Source organism: Neovison vison, chromosome 9 (assembly GCF_020171115.1).
Source record: "Neovison vison isolate M4711 chromosome 9, ASM_NN_V1, whole genome shotgun sequence".
Classification (NCBI taxonomy): domain Eukaryota; kingdom Metazoa; phylum Chordata; class Mammalia; order Carnivora; family Mustelidae; genus Neogale; species Neogale vison.
In genome coordinates this window covers 80,382,467-80,399,407 of record NC_058099.1, presented here as the reverse complement: position 1 = coordinate 80,399,407, position 16,941 = coordinate 80,382,467, and the positions used below count along the sequence as shown (strand labels likewise).

The following is a 16,941-nucleotide window of genomic DNA, read 5'->3' as shown; positions in this document are numbered from 1 at the left end:
TGGGCTCAGGTCATGATCCCAGAGTCTTGACAGAGAGCCCTGCATCAGGCTCCCTGCTCAGCCAGGAGCCTGCGTCTCCCTCTCCCTCTGCTGCTCCCCTTTCTTGTGCTCTCCTGCTCTTTCTCTGTCAAATCAATAAATAAAATCTTCAAAGAAAAAGAAAAAGAATGCTGTTTCCAGAGGAAGAAAGCCAAACAGATAGAGAAGATACAACAAAATGACTTATGGTATTGTAATTTTATTATACATTTCCCCTTTGAAGTCAGCTAGTAAAGTAGAGACGCCAGGAGGCAGAAGACGAAGGTGTGATTAGTCTTCTTCTGTTCCTTTAGGTCATGTTATTCTTCATATCAAAGAGGTGGAGTTAAATCTACCCCTAGGACTTAGTGATCAGCTCAACGAATAGCATGATCTGGGAATGACTTTTGGGGACTTCTGAGTCAAGGCTATAAGAAGCCTGGGTCTTTGGGAACATTAACTGTGGTATGCGCTCTTTTGGAATCCAGCCATTACTTTGAGGAAAGCTCAAGTCATCTGAGACCCTCCAGTTGCCGGCCCCAAATAAGAGGATAGCCGCATCCCTTGCCAGTCATGTGAGTGAACCATCTTGACATCCGGCTCGGTCGAGCTATGGATGGTTGCAGCCCCAGCTGACCTCTGACTGCAGTTACTGGGAGACCCTAAGCCAGAACTGCCCAGTCAGTCCCAGTCAATCCACAGAATAGTAACACACGGGAATGTATTACTGTATTAAGCTACTACACTTTAGTGTGATTTCTTTGTTCTCTTTTTTAAAAGATTTTATTTATTTATTTATTTATTTGTCAAAGAGAGAGAGAGAGAGCACAAGCAGAGGGAACAGCGGGCAGAGGGAGAAGCAGGCTCCCCACTGAGCAAGGAGCCCGATCTCAGGACCCTGGGATCATGACCTAAGCTGAAGGCAGACGCTTAACTGACTGAGCCACCCAGGCGTCCCTGGTGTGATTTTTTATATAGCAATAGATAATTCCTTCATTCTTATATGAGTCATAAAGAATGCTTTATCAAGTGTTTGAGAGATTCCTAATGTCACCCAGAATGTATGCACATTTTTTGTTTTTGTCTTTCTCCTAAAAATCACTTTATTACTCAGTAGCTTTGAAATTGGAATCTGAATTGATCTTGATCAGAAATCTTAGGAAATACTTAAGCAAATATTTTGTGTTTTATCATTTTAATTTATTTTTAAGTAAGCTCCACACCTCTTGTGGAGCCCAACGTGGGGCTTAAAATTAGAATCATAAGATCAAGACCTGAGGTGAGATCAAAGTCAGATGTTGAACTGACTAAGACATCCGGGCACCCCAGCACCCCCCGCAAATATTTTAAACACCGTCATATTTTGAGTACTGGCTCAGGATAAAGTGATACAGATGTGACAAAAATAATTCTCGTGTGTAATCAAAAGATGGAGTTTAAGTCCTAGCTCTCTGTCATTTATCACTATGTGATCTAGGGTAAGTTATTTAATGTCTCTAATTCTAGTTTCCAATGATACACTGTATTTGAAAGTATTTAATAGTGCCTAGCACAGCATATTCAATAAATGTTCATTTCTTTCCATTTCTATGAAAGTCTCATGCTCATAAGTGCAACCATGTTGAAACTTAACATTATCACACTGCTTCCTAAAACTATTTTTATTAGTTATCAAATATTACCCTTGATAAATATTTCATAAGCTTCCATAGTATTACCTTTACTAATGTGATCTACTTTACTTTTCCTGTGGGATAACTTATTTAGTAGATCTGGGGGACTCATTCTGTTACTAGATTCTCACAAAAATACTTTTGTGACCACCTTCTTTGTTTTTCAAGGACATGACCCTGTTTCATATCTTGAATGTGGTTCTCTACCCCAGTACAAATGTTAATAAGTTAAGTGCATACCAAATAAGAATTTTAATTCAGTTCATCATATGTTTATGTATTTAAATTTAAGAGTCAAATTGATATAATTGGTAACATTACCCATTTGCTTTGATTTGAGATGCCAAGTGATTGAAATTTTTTTTTAATTTGGAAGTGAATTACCTTGCTTATTTGAATTGATCATTTTTGCATAATTAGGATGAACTAATTTAATTTGCAGTTATCCTTTTAAATGACTTAAATGATGTCTGCTGAAATACTCAAGGCCACATGATTAGTGGAGTCACCCCGAATATTACTGATTCTCGTGGGTAGGAAAGGACAATGGGACTTGTGAAGCCCGGGAATAAAGTTACAAGCTTGATCTTTTCTCCATTAATATATATGTATATATATTTTTCTTCTTGGTTCCCCAGGCCTCACTCTAGGTGCTCTATGTTTTCCAGAGGGACCACACATTGCAATTTGGTGATGGTCCTCCTTTTCCAACTCTGTTCTGATTCCGTGTCATTTGCACTTGATGTTCAGCTCATATCTCGTCTCTTCCCTCAAAGAGAAGGCTGGTTACTCATTTGGTGGGTTATGGTAAGAATCCCCAACTGTGCTTTTTATGGGACTGAGATTCTTCCAGCAAAAACGTATCACTTTTTGATGATACGTTTTAATGAGCCTTTTAAAAATTGGGACACCAGACTATGGCTAGTGAAGCTGGAACCTATAATTTTAGAACAGTGTTTGCAGTCTAGTTTTGCTCCCATTAAAATGGCTGCCCATTAAACTCATTAGTAGAATCCACCATATTGTGTTGCTTAACTTTTTCCATCTTCTTATGGTTTTTCATTTTTTCTCTCACAGAAAGCACTGGGCCTAAATAAATCCTTTACTCTTCTATGCTTTCATTTTGACCCTACTACTGTTGCAGATCAACCAAATTTCTTCCTTATGGCAATCTCCACACCACCAATCTCCAACAACCTTGTTAACCAGATTTTCAAATTTAACCTCAAGATGTAGTCAACAAAGGTAGACTCCCCACCCGCCCCCATATCGGACATTTTCAGGAAGTAGGAGCTCTGTCTTATTCTTTTCAAGGAGCTTTCAGACCAAAAAAATGAAACAAAGTAGATAACTTGTTACCAACATTAGAATCTCATTTGAAACTTTTTTCTACAGCTCAAAATGTGGCATAAGGCAGATCTTTACTGAAGAAGGGGCTTATTATTTAAGTCGTCTTGAAGACCCTGCGACTGCCTGTATGAGTACTGCTGTGGGAGGATGGGAAGCACAGTCTTGGTCACTCCAGTATCTAATTTAAGTGCAGAAAGTGAGATCATCTCCCAAAGCACAGGAATTGATTTTACCTCAAGCCCCTTCTTGTTATTAAACTCCTACAATCACAGACTATAGAAAAGGAAGAAATTTGGTGTTCATGCTGTCTGATTTTACAAACCAGGAAACTGAGACTCAGAGGTGCGAGCTCATTAAGCTCATCTGGTTATTTAGTTGGTTTCTTGGATGAGGATTGTTTCAGAAAGGAGACAGAAAAGTAGAAGTATTCAAAAACTATTTAGGAACTGTAACATCAGCACTGACTGGTGGGGGGTGGCACGGTGCTGACAGACTGAGTACTCACGGAGGAGGGGCATGGTGCTGAGAGACCGAATACCTCACAGGGGAGAGGCACGGTGCTGAGAGATTGAGTACCCACGGGGGGGTGCAGTGCTGAGAGACTGAGTACCCACAGGCATGGGGCATGGGGCAGAGAGACTGAGTACCCACAGGCATGGGGCATGGGGCTGAGAGACTGAGTACCCACAGGGGAGACTCAAAGATGGTACAGTCTTGGGGCGCCTGGGTGGCTCAGTGGGTTAAAGCCTCTGCCTTCGGCTCAGGTCATGATCCCAGGGTCCTGGGATCGAGCCCCACATCGGGCTCTCTGCTCAGCAGGGAGCCTGCTTCCTCCCCTCTCTCTGCCTGTCTCTCTGCCTACTTGTGATCTCTCTCTGTCAAATAAATAAATTTAAAAAAAAAAAAAAAAGATGGTACAGTCTTTAGCTTTAGGACCTGGGCAACCGAGAGGCATTCATTTTGGAGGAGGACACAGGAAAAATATATCTGCAGAAAAAGATGATGAGTTCAATCTGGGAGTTTTGGGTGCCTTTGCAAAATCCAAGATAATGCATTACAACTGAATATACACAGAGGCACAAACCATGAGACTCTTGAATTAGGAAAGTTTCATAAAGCGTACTTCTAAGAGGACGTGAGCATTATCCACAGACAATGTGAGGCCAAAGAAAACAAAGATGGAAAAGCATCTGTTAGGTTTAGCTATAAGGCAATTATTGGTGACCTTGGCAGGTGATGGTTCAGTGGAGTAGTGTGACCAGAAGCCAGACTGAGGTGGGCTGGAAAGTGAGTGGGAGGTGGGAAGTCGAAAAACAAATATGAGGAACTATGAAGTTTAGGACAGTTGAGGGAAGAGAAGTAGGGCAGGCCCCACAGAGGAAGATGTAGAGGGAGGGTTTATCTGACATGAGACAGAGCTGGACACGTTTCAGTACCGGTGGTAAGAGGCCAGTTTTTCTACTGAAGTAATTTTTCTCTTCTCTAGCTCCTGCCCTCTGTCTAAAGTTCTGTGTAGTTCCTGGAAATCTCAGAGCAGATCTTTTAGGAGCATCAGAAAGATCTCTTGCTAATCCATTATCAACTCACTCTTAACAACCAGCTTTTGTTATCAACTCAGTAAGCCCGTATTCCCCTCTGACTACTTTCCAGATGCTCACGCTCACATTAGATAAAAACATCTCTCAGATTTGTTAATGGGGGTAAAGAGAGCAGAACTAATCTTCCCACATCTCAAATTAGCCTATATGGGGAGTTCAAACTGAGAAATTAACATTTTAGAGCCATTTTTAAAGATTTGAAGAAATCATAGTTTATGATTAATATTAATCAGTTTCTGACTCTTTTTACAATTACTTCACTACTTTTTATTGATTGCCTACTATACAGCAGATCTTTGACATGAAAAACCTAAACATGACCTGAATATCTTGATTTCTAAATATTTTATATTTTGAAGAGAAAGTTCTGGGATTTATGGTGATGTTCTCTGCTATGTCAAGACAGTGTTCTTTAAGGTACAGCTGAAACTCTTCTGACACCTTCCATCCAGATTCCTTTTCTATCACTGAAGTCAATCCCTGTCATGTGATTATTTTCAGTAGGAAAAAGGGCGCTGCTTCTCATTGTGCAAGTTGAGGAGGCCAGATGGCTTCTTTGGATGAAATGGGTAACTGAGGTGTAGACAACAGACCCAGTCAGTCAGTAGGCTTTCTCACCAGGGGTTACATCAAGGGAGTGGTAGGGAACCCCAGGGACACCGCTGATGGAAGCAGTGCTGAGTGTCCCCCCCAGAGGTGGGGTGCATGGTGACAGCCCAGCCAGGCTGCCTGCTCCTGGCTACAACTGCCCAGCCTCCCTGCGTTCCCACCTCTGCTCTGAGCCTGCTTCCACTTGATTCATTGAGCTCCCTGAGACCCGCCTAAGAAATTTCTCTTCTGCTTAGGTTAGCCGGAGGCAGTTTCTATTGTTCGCCATCAAGAGCCCTGACTGATTCAGAGGGTCACAGTGGAATAATAAAGCAACGAACCCAGACATTTATATTCAGCTTATGTTTGTGGCCTGGGAGCATCGTGCTGAATGCTCTAAATAAATGATGTCACCAAATCCTCAAAACAACAGGGTGAGGCAGAGGCATGTGGGTCTGTTCTCTCAAGTATCATCTGAAGGCCCTCCTCTTTCATGAGGCTTTTCTGACCTCTTCTCCTTCTTGTAAGTAGCCTTGATTCCTCCTTTCTGTCCACTGTATGTCCCATAAAGAGGAGAGAAGGTGTAGGTATATGTGTTTGTGTTTTTGTTACAATGTACACATATACCTATACCTCTCCCCCACTTTATATACACACACACACATATCTCACATATACAAAGTATATTGATAATATTTCAATATACAATGTACTATATATATTTTATTTCCTTACCACTTATTAAGCTCTTACTATGTGTAGTTGTTGTGCTCCGCAGTTCACTTGCATTATCCTATGCTGTTCCCACCAGAACCCTATGTGTTGGATTTATTTACCCATTTTACAAAAGAGGTAATGGAAGGTTAAAAAATTTTTAAGATGTTACCCTTTTCAAGAGTTGTAGAGTATTGAGATTTGAACATATTCCATTTTGGTTTTTTGACTTCTGACACCTCTGCTCTTAATACTCTGTAAATTACCTTATTCTCATCATGCTCCTCTGAGTGATGCTTCCTTTCCATCCTGGCTAAGACGGAGTCTGCATTTTCCTTCCCCCGCCCCACTCATCCTCTAGGAGGAAAGGCAAATTCTCTGTTCCTTATGATACTTCATCCATGCCTCCGTCCATGACAGACACCACGAGTCAATGATTATACTCTGCCCCATGAACCATCTCAAAGACCTCTCTCCCCTTGTTCAACAGGAAGTCACTCCCACTTGGTTAGAGATGAATCTCGTTTGCTATTCCTGAACCAGAACAATGCTTCTCCCATAAATAAACATGCTTAGCAAATTATTGTTGGAGTATTGCTTTTTTCTTTAGCTCACAGATGAAGAAATCATAATTAGAGAATTAAATAATAAGCCATTCACCTGGGGCTATTTGTGTCCATCTCATTGGGTTTTTGTGAGGATTGATTGGATTAACGCACATAAAACTCTTCAAATCGCATCGTGGCACAAGGTAAATTAGGTATTAGGACTACTGTTCAAAAGCCCACAGGTTGTATCCGGGAGAGTTAAATCCATAGAGATAGAAAAACTGATGGTGGTTGCCAGGGACTGGGGAAGGAGGTTATGGGGTGTGACTGCTTTAATGGGAATAAGATTTCCTTTCGGGATGATGAAAATGTTGGGGACTAGATAGATGTTGTACCACATTGTGACATACTAAATGTCCCTAAAAGATACGCTTCAAAATGATTAATGTTATGGTTTATGAATTGACTCAAAAAAACAAAAGTCACAGAGGTTGTAATGGCTGCCAGGACCAGGAAGACCCAGAGAGTGAGTGCTCACCTCACCCTAGTCCCTGCTCCGGTAATATAGCCAGAATGTGGACTTTAGTTCTCTAAATAAAGCGTTCTTTCCACGTCAGTATGTTGCTTTAGAAATCAGGGAAATTTATCCTCGCTGCTAGGTAGTTGTGATCTATGTGCTGATAACTGTAGATGCAGGAAGAATGTTCCTACCTCAGGCAGGAAAACCAATGAAATTTTAAAGTTGTTTATAAGTTTACCAAGCAGTTTTGGAGAACAATGGATTGCAGGTAATCGGAACTTACTGTGCCTGAGTGACCCGTGTACTGTGCATAGTAAATATGACAAGGGGAGGGGTGGGCCCAGAGGGAACTCTTGAAAGTTCACAGTCTGAAACGTCTCTACCTGCGCTTGGGGGTCTGTCTTTATGGACTGCAAAGGAAACTCAAAGACTAAGGAATTGTATCTATAAAAAGCCAAGTGACATCGTACTTCTTCCTGGTCTATAGTCCGCTCTACTGAGTGTGCTGAGGCATTAATGGGGCTGGTGATGGCCACTTAGTCTTGTGTAAATAGACCTTAGGGTACAGTCATGACTTTGCCATTAAGCATGAAGCGACTGGGAGAATCCTCGTGAAAACAAATAAAATCTCAGATCTTGCGTTGCTAATCTTTGCTTTATTTATAATTGTGTAGATGTCTTGTTGCAACAGCCCATTTCATAAACACAGCCACCTCATTGCTCCTTAATAAACAGGAAGATATTAATAAACAGCCACCTCTCATTTTAAGGCAACTTGACATAAAGAACTTGATTAAAAATTAAGAGGCAAATGCATGTTTTAATTTATTACATGTTGTTCTTGTATTTGTTTTAAAGGGATGTTGAGGTGGCCTTGATCTGATTTCTGGTTCAAGTGGGAAGCTTGTCATCTACCTCCTTATAGTCCTGGTCCCTAATACACCTGTGGAACAGAGGGTTACTTCTATTGCTTATAAAACCTTAATGACACCTTGAAAAACTTTTTAGATATTTTTCTCTTTCTTTCAGCATAAATTATGAACCTTCTCCCTCTGCCACCGGAACTATAGAGATAACATTCTCATGAGAAGATGGTTACCATCAGAGCTACCTGTAGCATACGTGATAAGGACCATTCTAAAGTTTGGAGACTGAGTACCAGGAGAACAGAGGAGAAAGGATGTTGAACTCTGTTGGCCAGACTAGGGGTGGGGGTGTAGTATAGGGAGAGATTTTTAGGGGGTTGATTAAAGAGATGGCCTTTAAACTGGACCTTGAAGAATTTCTTTGGATGGGAAGGAAGCAGGAGGGTGTGTGTGTGTGTGTGTGTGTGTGTGTGTGTGTGTGTGTTGGGGACAGGGAAGAAAGTTTCCAGAGCAATGGAAGAACCCAGAACTCTTCGTGTTTGTATTCAGAAAGAGAAAGATATCTGCATGGTCGGAATGTGGGAACCAGCTGGAGGGGTAGGGCCAGGAAACAGTTAGCTGAATACATCTTGCTTTCCTAGTTTATCAGTGAGAAAGAACAAGGATGTGGAAACTTTCATTGGCCCATGTTAACTTCACCAAGATAAGAAGGCAGAGAGTCATGGCAAAAGGACGCAACGGGGGAAAAAGACTAAGAAAGACAAAACTTTCTCCCTAGGAGTACAGTTGATTATCATGATTTTAGATGGCAGATGTCAGAAAATAGACTACTGAGGGCCTGTCTTAGCAAAGGTGTTACCAGAGAAGGTGCTTTAATGATCTGTGCAGACATGTCAGTGTGGGTGAAGTGGCTCAGAGTCTAGTGGCCACCATTTGTAATCCCGCAGAGTATCACTCTTTCTTCAGCTTCCATTTTCAGTGTTTTTATTTGCAGATTTCTTTTGGGGATTAATTTTATCATATCATTATCTATATTCATTTTAGATGAATAACATTTGTGTTTAAATATTTTCTCTACTCTTAAGGCTGATTTCATTGGTCTGAGGTTCATTTTTTCTCCTTGAGGACTAAAATTCCATTTTTTGCCTGGAGAAAGTGGGAAAATTCTGCTTTATCACCAGTTTTAAGTAATTTGAATATTCCATACATCAGTTACAGTTATATTTGCCAGGGTTTCACAACTGAAGTATATTATCTATGCCAAGTATTTGCCATCTGCCAATCCCAGTGAGCTTTTCACCTGTCTCCATTCAGCTCTGTGCTTACCACGGGCTGGGCTTCCTTGCTGGCTGATATCCAAGGCACCAGTTCGCCCTGTCTCAGGGCTCGGGCAATCACCCCCTTCCTTTCTCCCTCAGGGTGCTCTCTTTTGTTGGAAGCTCCCTTCCGCCATCTTCAGTTTCTAGTCCCACCTATGTCTTTGTTAACCCCTCAGTTGCTCTCTGAACATTTCCTGTTTCCTGCAGGACCCGACTGATGCATGATGTAGATATGGTCACGGAAAGCGCACTGAAGATACATCTGTGATGCTTTCATGAGTTTATTAAATAACTTGCATTCAGTGGAGTACAATTAGGAAACAGCTTTTTCCCCCTTTATATCAAAATGTAACATAAAACATTTTAAAGATGTACCAACAACTAACAATGTTCTTTAGGGTTTTTTCTTCCTCACCTCTTGAAAACAGCTCAGGCAGTCCCATTTGGTTATTATTGAAGTTATATTTTGGGGTATTAGAAAACCTAGTTCAACGTAAAACAAACACACAAAACCCCAGACCTTCCATTCTATGCACACAATTAAAACACTTCCCTCAAGGTCTCTACCCTCTCCTCAACCCAATTCTGACTAGAAGCTTGGGGTTTGACGGTGGCAAAGATGGGCAGTATCTGTTCTTCCACTCTCTCCTTTCTTTCCCTGTGCCCCTAGACTCCCAGACTGTGGGTTTTTATAGACATCTAGCATGGGAGTAAGATACCAGTTTCCCTCTGGCAAGTGCTGCCTTCTCAGCGATTCACTTGAAAAGCCGGCCTTAGTTGTTCCAGACAGGTGAAGGCATCCCTCCTACCTGTGTATATAAATTTACCTTTGAGGAACTTTCTAATGAATTTCTAGTTTTCCCTTTCCTAGGCTGCCAGGGAGGTGAGCAATGGATACTCTTGTGCCTCCCTAAGAGGACACTATCATCTGTTTCAACAGCTTTACGGCTTTAGCTAAAATCGCGAGACATCAGGAAATGTCTAATCTCACATCTTGTTTCATGTGCATATATTAAAAGGCATATTAAGAAGAAGACGAATACAGATGGAAGGAAGAAAGTGAGAAAAAGAAAAAGTGAGGAAATAGGGGGAGAGAAAAATAAGGAAAAGTGGGGAGAGGAAAACCAAGAAAAGAGACCCCGTCAACCTAGATGTCTTTTAATTCTCGCTAATAACTTGCCTTATATTAGTAGACTCTAACATTGCATTGGATGCTAAACTATGTTATTTTATTTGTAAGAGTTTAGCATAGGGAAATTAGTGATAGTTCAAAAAAAATAGGCACTGAGGAACACTGTACTAAATTGCTAGAGATTGGTTTTTTAACAATTTTCAGAGGGATTTTTCTCCTCTAATATCCATTTCATCTTCCTTGAGTGACAACGATGAAGTTTAGCATAGATGAATCTTATCTTCTGATCCAGAGGCAGGTCCTGCTTCGTCTAAGCCACTCAGAATAATCTCATTTCCTTGCCATAGTGATTGATAGGAGTTTAAGCCAATCAGTGCATAGCATTTCCCTAGCACTGAGATTGTTATCAGGGTAGTCCAATCAGAGTGACATGATGGTTCTAAAAACTGACCTTGGCCTTTGCTTTGCCCTTGGATGTGAATGCAGAATAACTATCAGTGCTGCTGGCCACCATTTTATGAGGCCAGCCCAAGAACAAAGCCAACATCTGAAGGCAGATAGAACTGGGGGGGGGGGGATGCAGAAAAACTGAAGCAGAGCCTGGACCAAACCATGAAAAGTCCTATAGACTTTTCAGTTACAGGAGTCAGTAAATTCCCTTGTTTAAACCAGTTAAATAGCTTTTCTGTTATTTGCCACAGAAATCATCTCCGCAGATAACACTTCTTTTGCATTTGAGTAAATTAAACGGAATTAAAACAGTCCTCGTTAAAAGACAATACATTGTTTCTGAATATCAAATACATCATTTACAGTTTCAGTTATGTGTATATTGTAAAGATCAAAACTAAAACCAAAGCTGAATCTTACTGCCTCATTCACACAGAATAAGGGCTATGGAACTTAAAGGAAAACAAATTTTTTTTCATTAACTATCTTAATATTAAAGTTGCTTGAAGCTAAGGGGAAAATTATATAGATGAGCTAGAACTGAAAGAATTTTTGAAAGCATGACAGTTACTTTGACATAAACTTCTGCCAAGCTAGGCAGAATAGAAATAAACAGAAAAGCCAACTATCAAAAACACAACTGGTAACACTTTAAGGTCATATACTGTCTGCCAGAGACTTTGTATACATCATCACACTGAATTCTTACAATAATCCTTTGAGAGAGCTATTGTCCCCTCCCCCACCTCCTCCGCCTTTTTATGTTTGTAGAAACAGGCTCTGAAAGGAAAAGTCATTTGTTCAAGATCATATAGTTATTTAGGACCAGAGACAGGCTTTGAATCCAGATTATGCTCTTTCTACAAACTTGCCGTTTCTTTATAAGAGAGAGCTAGAAGCTACATGGGTCTGTAATGCCAGGTGGGGTTGGAGCAGTTCAGCGGAAACTATCATATACGGTTTCAGAATGCATTGATCACTTGCTTTGTGTGCTGGAGGTTTGTTATACCTCAGACCCTAAGCTTTAGTCTTTTCAGTATTATTTAATTTACAAACAAGTCTGGCCCCTTCCTTGGGAAGAGCAAACAGAAGGGAAGAATTGGATTCGGTCGTGTTTGCTTCCACATAACCTACCCAAACATAGGACGCCTTATTCTGATGCACTGCTTCCTTCTCATTTTCCTAAAAAGATTCACAAGCCCTTTGCCAATATGATAAGTGTTGGGGGAAATGAGTTTCTGAATTGTCATTCTAGGAATTGCCTTTTGCAGCTAAAACTTCACCACTTAGTCAAGCCCTCCCCTGCCATCTGCTCAGCTCCAAAACTGCTGCAAAGGTTGAGAGGAATGAACCGCATCCACGATAGAAATTCCATGCCGTGAAACCCTCTCTCATCTTTCCAGCTTGTTGAATGTGGGCTCCAGAGGATCACACTTTGAGGCTCACCAGGATATTCTCATGAGGTATCAGGTCTTCAGAGGCAAACCGTTTATCACCAACTCATTGTTCCCAGAAATTCCTCAGCACCAACCTCATGGTCCATGGTTGCCAATTCATCTCGTCCCCAGCTCTGGGGCCGATGCCATCTTAGAGAGTTTAAGGGCACCTGGTTCCGTTTTGATGGCTTACTATCATTAGTCTGTGGTGTCTGGGAGTGATTTGCTGGCACATAGTAGGTGCTGTCCCTCAGGTTTAATTGTTAGATCCTTCTCTAGCTTTTGTCAGGAACCCTTCTTGTGTTGTTGTTCTGGAACTTATACCCTATCTTTTTCTTTCTGTGCTCAGGTTTTTAGTTTATCAAGGACTGAAGCTCTTTTATTAGCAATTCAGCCCTATTGGAAGCCTGGGTAAGTCTTTGATACTCGCTTCCATGTCTAACGCTTTGTTCATTCAGCATGTTTGCTCATTAGAGAATTTTTGCCAGGTAATGCTGCCGGTCAGAGAGACACAAAGTGTCTTAGGTCATGGTCTCTAGAAGCAGAGAGTGAGGTGGGACTTCTTATGCAAGTGATAAACTGAGGGAATCCTGGAAAGGGGGTGCACGTAACCAAGCTAGGTGGGGGAATGGAATGGAAGGGAGTGGGGGTGGTTGTCAAGGAACATTCCCCGAGGCACTGACTCATAAATTGAGTCCTGAAGGGTAAGACAAGATGGTGGTGGAGAGGAAGGAAATTTCAGGTGGAAAGTGTGAGGATGGATGTTAGTGAACAGGGCTGCATTGTGATTTTGTGTGCCCTAGGCATTTTTGCCTAAAATATTAAAAACTGTATTTTATGGACTGCATCAATATAAGTATATGTGGAATCTAGGTTGGATTATATTTGTTTATTTTTGTAGATTTTAAGAGTTTGAAACATTTTCATGGGCCCCTAAAGGAACTAGGGCCTGTGCTTATTGTTCCTGTGGATATGGGGGCCCTGCTGGTGGAGATAGGAATATGTGGAAGGCAGCCCTGACTACTTGGGTGCTGCCAGATGTTAAGTGTGTAGGATTTTCTGCCTTTGCTCCCATCCCTGCCTCATTGCCTTCTCCTCCTCAAACCATACTCTACTGAGACTGGGCTGGGTTGAATAGTGCCTCCCCTAAATCTGTCTCTACCTCAGAATGTGATTATTGAGAAATAGTGTCCTTGGAGATATAATTAGTTAAGTTTAGGGGAAGATCCTGGATTTGGGTGAGCCTTTTATCCAAGGACTGGTGTCCTTCTAAGAAGAGACGACACAGAGGGAAGAAGGTGCTGGGAAGATGGGGGCAGAGATTGGAGCGATGCAGCTACCAGCCAAGGAACACCAAGAAGCTCGAAGAGAGGTACAGAACAGATTCTTCCCTGCAGCACTGAGAGGAAACATGGCCCTGGTGACATCTTGCTGATGAATTTCTTAGCCTCCAGAATGGTAAGAGAATAAATTTTCATTGTGTGAGGCACCCAATGTGTGGAACTTTGTTATAGCAGCCCTAGGAAACTAATTTGTCCTGTCTCTGCAGAATGTCTCATCTGAATCTCAGGTGTCCCTGGCTAGGACTGTCCCGGCACAGTAGAGCCCAGACACCTGCATTCTTTGCCTTTTCTTTTCTGAAGCAGCTGTTTCTTCTCTGCATTGACGGTTAGTCCCTCGATGCTGAAGAGCAAGCAGAGGAATGTACAGGCACAAGAGATTGCTAAGGTAGTTTTACTCCTCACGGTAGTTCCCTTCCTTCATTCATTGTGGCACATTTCTCATCAATGTAGTACTGGATGCTGGAAGAAAATCTGGAAAAGTGTTTGCTTTCGGAGACAGGAGGAGGAGAGGGAGCTGGGTGCATTTATTGTTTAATATCTTTCTTTTATCACTGATTCAGCCGTAAATGCCCTGCCCATAAAACTGGGGTTTCCTAGTCTTCTTGCCACTTGACAGCAACAACAGCAAAAATTGCTGGAATATACACAAACTAGGTGCTATTAGAGAGCAAGGTCCGCATCTTTTTCTTCTTAGTGCTCAGCATCTGCTGCAGGGCCTGGGACATAAACATTTGCTGAATAAATTAATCTGTCATTGCATTGATGACCAAGGTGACTTAGCTCGTCAGGGTCACTGGGTAGACAGTGATCACTGCATCACATACACACATTCTAAAGTTGTATCTTTGGATGGGACCATGACTTCTTAGATGGGGGTATATGAATGAATAGCTATGATCTTCAAGCAGGACCTCCAAATAAGTTCTCAAGATCAAATACTCACCACTTACCTGTTAATACACGTGATAAAGTTATGTGCTTTATATACCGTATCACGAGTACCAAACCGCAATTTTATAATTGCAAATTTTTGTTAGTGACTGAAAACTCTTCATTTTTGGTAGGTTTACTGGATATGGGAAGTAATTGTAATATTTACTGAGTGTTTACTGTGAACTAAGACTGTGCTAAGCACTATATATCCAGTATCTCACTTAATCACTGCAACCTATCTATGATGTTGGTATTATCACCACTTTACTGGTAAGAAAACTGCTTTTAGACAGATTTATTAATTTACCCCTAAATGGCAGAGCTGGGATTCAGATGGTTGTTTTCATAACTGCCAAACACTCTGCTGGTGAAAGACAAGCTTTAATGTGCTAAAACTCATCTAGGGGAGTTTGATAAAAATACAGATTCTTCGGTCTCATTCCTAGAGAATTAGCAGGTCTAAGGTAATCTAGGGAATCTATATATTTCATTATCACGCTGGTGACCTGAATGCAAGTGGTCCATAAACCACACTTTGAGAGGCACTGCTCTATATATAAAATGTCAAATATGCAGTGTGATTTTAATTTTTTTTACTCTAATGTCATAGATGTAATATCATTTTCTCTCCCTTATGGATGCCCAGTTGTTCTAGCACCATTTATTATGATAGCCATTCTTTCCCTACTTCCTGCAGTTTCATTTTTGCCATGAATCAAGCTTCTATATATAATGGGTTCTGATCATGACCTTCCTATTTCATTTTTTTCATATAATTCTTAATCATCATCCATTGAAAATATACTTTGAGAAATTCCACTGTGGACCAAAGGGCAAGAAATCTTGGAAAATCCCATGGATCATTTTTTGACTCGATAGTAGATCCATAAAATTTAGAGATGTCCATTTACAAAGCAATGCTCAGTTTTTCCAGGGATCCTCATTTAAATCCACTGGACTACCCAGGGCAATTTCTGGTATTTGTCAAAATTTGTAGGAATTAGTCTTTTTCCCTTCCAACTGTTGTTGCTTTCCTTCTCCAAATCCTCTTTTACCAAATCAGCAGGACATTTTGGAAAGCAAGTCATCTTTATTAAGGTGTCTTACATTCAAATCTTACATTCAAATGTCATTAGGTAAGAAAGATGACAGATAGTATTCACTTCCCAGGTTCTGCTTTTGAACGAACCTTTCCTGTCCCTGCAATTTGTGTTGCCTCCAATGGGGTGCCTGCCATAAATTCAGCATCACTGAATCCAATTTAAAAATGAGAAAAACAGCAGATTATATGTATTTGCCCATTGGAACAAAGCTGCCATTTAAATATGGCTTTATGCCAACAAATAATTTTGATGTATTGTCAGGGAAACTCTTAAATTTTTATAATATATGATATACATTAAAAAGCACTTGCAATGCAAAAGCTTTTGCTCTTGATGAAATCCCAATAGTTCATTTTTGCCCTTGTTTCCCTTGCCTTTGGCGATGTTCCTAGGAAGATGTTGCTGCGGCTGAGGTCGAAGAGGTTACTGCCTGTGTTCTCCTCAAGGATTTTGATGGATTCCTTTCTCACATTGAGGTCCTTCATTCATTTTGAGTCTATTTTTGTGTGTGGTGTAAGGAAATGGTCCAATTTCATTTTTCTGCACGTGGCTGTCCAATTTTCCCAACACCATTTATTGAAGAGGCTGTCTTTTTTCCATTGGACATTCTTTCCTGCTTTGTCGAAGATTAGTTGACCATAGAGTTGAGGGTCTATTTCTGGGCTCTCTATTCTGTTCCATTGGTCTATGTGTCTGTTTTTGTGCCAGTACCATGCTGTCTTGATGATGACAGCTTTGTAATAAAGCTTGAAGTCTGGAATTGTGATGCCACCAACTTTGGCTTTGTTTTTCAATATCCCTTTGGCTATTCGAGGTCTTTTCTGGTTCCATATAAATTTTAAAATTATTTGTTCCATTTCTTTGAAGAAGATGGATGGTACTTTGATAGGAATTGCATTAAATGTGTAGATTGCTCTAGGTAACATAGACATTTTCACAATATTTATTCTTCCAATCCAGGAGACAGAATGGGAGAAGATATTTGCAAACGACGTATCAGATAAAGGACTAGTGTCCAAAATCTATAAAGAACTTAGCAAACTCAACACCCAAAGAACAAATAATCCAATCAAGAAATGGGCAGAGGACATGAACAGACATTTCTGCAAAGAAGACATCCAGATGGCCAACAGACACATGAAAAAGCGCTCCATATCACTCGGCATCAGGGAAATACAAATCAAAACCACAATGAGATATCACCTTACACCAGTCAGAATGGTTAAAATCAAGTCAGGAAATGACAGATGCTGGCGAGGATGCGGAGAAAGGGGAACCCTCCTACACTGTTGGTGGGAATGCAAGCTGGTGCAACCACTCTTGAAAACATCATGGAGGTTCCTCAAAATG

General features: G+C 40.9%; 1 long non-coding RNA gene across 1 annotated transcript in view; it reads left to right on the top strand.

Moving 5' to 3' along the window:
• The window catches only part of LOC122917669, a 56,323-nt gene extending 39,749 nt beyond the window's left edge, over positions 1-16,574 (top strand). Inside the window, exons 3-6 of the long non-coding RNA XR_006386429.1 lie at positions 12,048-12,239; positions 12,562-12,623; positions 13,490-13,670; positions 16,552-16,574. This is a non-coding gene — a long non-coding RNA (uncharacterized LOC122917669). The remainder of the gene's footprint in view (positions 1-12,047; positions 12,240-12,561; positions 12,624-13,489; positions 13,671-16,551) is intronic.
• The last annotated feature ends 367 nt before the right edge of the window (positions 16,575-16,941 follow it).